At 43.6% G+C, this 2,568-nt stretch overlaps 1 long non-coding RNA gene across 1 annotated transcript; it reads left to right on the top strand.

Moving 5' to 3' along the window:
- Window positions 1-244: 244 nt before the first annotated feature.
- LOC132711771 (uncharacterized) lies at window positions 245-1,170 on the top strand. Its single transcript, XR_009622505.1, has 3 exons — window positions 245-272; window positions 751-815; window positions 1,024-1,170. It is a non-coding gene; the product is annotated as an uncharacterized LOC132711771 (long non-coding RNA).
- The last annotated feature ends 1,398 nt before the right edge of the window (window positions 1,171-2,568 follow it).

Below are 2,568 nucleotides of genomic sequence, written 5' to 3' on the forward strand. Positions count from 1 at the left end.
CACAACTACAAGCCGGCCCAGCCAAAACAGGCTCTCCCAGGAGAGTTTTCATATTTGTTTTGCCTAATAATATTAACCCAAGGGGAAAAAAAAGCCAATGAGGAAAACCAAGGAGATTGAGTTGTCATCCATAGCAACCTCATTCTCAAAGGAGAGTTATTTGTGGAATCAATAACGCCGCTTTGCAGGCAGTGGATGACAAGCTGTTAACAAAACAGATTGTGGAAAAGGGACACCTTGTGATGATTATGCAAGATTAACTTTGCCATCAGGTAGTCTCTCTCTCTCCCTCTCTCTCTCCCTCCCTCTCTCCCTCTCTCTCTCTCTCTCCCTCTCTCTCTCTCTCTCCCTCCCTCTCTCCCTCCCTCCCTCCCCCCCCCCTCTCTCTGGCGTGTTTCCGAGGATCTAGCCCAATAACTCCAACGCAGGATAAGTTTGATTCAAAAAGTTTTTTTTTTTTAATTTGATTTATATGCCGCCCTTCTCCGGAGACTCAGGGCGGCTTACAATGCTTTAAGCAATAGCCTTCATTCTTTTGTATATTTTATACAAAGTCAGCTTATTGCCCCCACAAACTGGGTCCTCATTTCACCTCCCTTAGAAAGGATGGAAGGCTGAGTCAACCTTGAGCCTTGGAGAGATTTGAACCAGCAGAAATTGCAGGCAGCTGTGTTAATAACAGGGTGCACTAAACCACTGTACTATCAAGGCCCGTCAGGAATTTATTTACATCTTACTTATCTCTTACAGGTGAACATCTGGAATGGCGCTGGACTCTTGGACAATACCTTATATACCTGGGAGATGGAGTCAAGGTGAGGAGGGGTCAAGGGAAAGGCTAGGTGGGATGGATAGTGTTAACCCTTGCCCTGCTATGGGTGCACAGTGTTAGGCATTTGTATGTAACTCTCTCTCTCTCTCTCTCTCTCTCTCCCTCCCTCCCTCCCTCTCTCCCTCCCTCCCTCTCTCTCTCACACACACACACTGCTTAACATTTCTCTCTTCTCTGTCTTGCTATCTCAGCATAAAAGCCCAATAATGGGGGAAGAGTTTGGGTTTACTTGGGTTTTTGTTTCTCTTCCCATCTGTCTCTTCTAGGCTTCCCTATTTTCTGTTTTGATTATGCAAAATCGGCCAATATTTCTCATTAAATTGTACGTGTTCTTAATTAATCAAATATTACTGTTGGTTTCATTTATTTATTTGTATGTTGCTCCACTCCAGCAAGTCTCTGTGTGGTATACAACAGAAACAAAGCCAGTAACCCTGGATATATTTTACAAAAGCTCTAATCAGCAAAGGTTGATCGTCATTACCCAGCATTACTTTAAATCAGTGGTTCCCAACCTTTTTTTGACCATGCCCCACTTAAGCATCTCTAAAATCCTGATGCCCCCCCCCCTGTGACATATAATTCTTACTATTCAAAAAGTGACTCCTACTCACACGGAGGAAGCCTAAAAGGCCATTAACTTGGTTTAAACAAGGTTCCAATCAGGGGTGGGTTCCAGTTATTTTTACTACTGGTTCGCAACGGGAGTGCGCGTGTGCGCTTCCTTTGCTCGCGCACACACGCATGCTTCTGCACATGTGCAGATTACACATGATGATGTCATGGCGAGTGGGCGGAGCCTCCTGCCGGTTTTATTACTGGTTCTATAGAACTGGACCGAACCAGGAGCAACCCACCACTGGTTCCAATTGCCCCCATTAAAAATCAAATTGCCCCCCTGTGGGGCGTGAACCCCACGTTGGGAATCACTGCTTTAAATGCTCTCTTTCAGGTTTCTAAGGTTTCTCCTCAGAAACTTAACATAGAGGAAATTTGAGGAATCAATCTCTTCCAAATTATGTTCCTGATCCATTTAGATCTATAAGAACAGACTTGCCCAGATCCTATCTATTATGGAGTGCCATGTGTTATCATGCCACACAGTTTCTGAAATATAATTCTATAATTCCCATAGAGATTAGCCTGGCCCTGACCCTGTTGGACTTTTGCAAGGTGCTAAAGACGTTTTCTCATTAGGCCTGAGGGTCAGGATTTATGGCTGAGTCAATACAAAAGTTATGTTGATTTGTCATTGATGAGTTGGTTTGTACACCAGCTTTGGTTTATATGTATGCTATCATATCCTTTAAAAAAAACCCAAAACTTTATGCTGTCCTTAAATTTGGTTAGCTGCCCAGAGTCATGAATTTGAGATGTGCAGCCATATAAGATTGATTGATTCATTGATTGACTGACTGACTGACTGACTGACTGAATGAATGAATGAATGAATATGGCATGGGGGGCAACCTTTTTCAGAGAAAGGGTGCACCATTGAAAAGACCCACATTTGGGACTCCCATGGATTTCCTATTTTCCAAAGCATCTGAAGGCCACACAAGGAATAATCAATGGAAACTGATCAAGGAGAGATTCAACCTGGAAAATAAGGAGAAATTTTCTGACAGTGAGAACTATCAACCAATGGAACAGCTTACTTTCAGAAGTTGTGGACCACCAAAATTTTCTCATGGACCACCAGTGGTCCACGGACCACCGGTTGGTGACCACTGCTG

Source organism: Pantherophis guttatus, chromosome 10, assembly GCF_059756535.1.
Source record: "Pantherophis guttatus breed Tessera chromosome 10, ASM5975653v1, whole genome shotgun sequence".
NCBI classification, from domain to species: Eukaryota; Metazoa; Chordata; class Lepidosauria; order Squamata; family Colubridae; genus Pantherophis; species Pantherophis guttatus.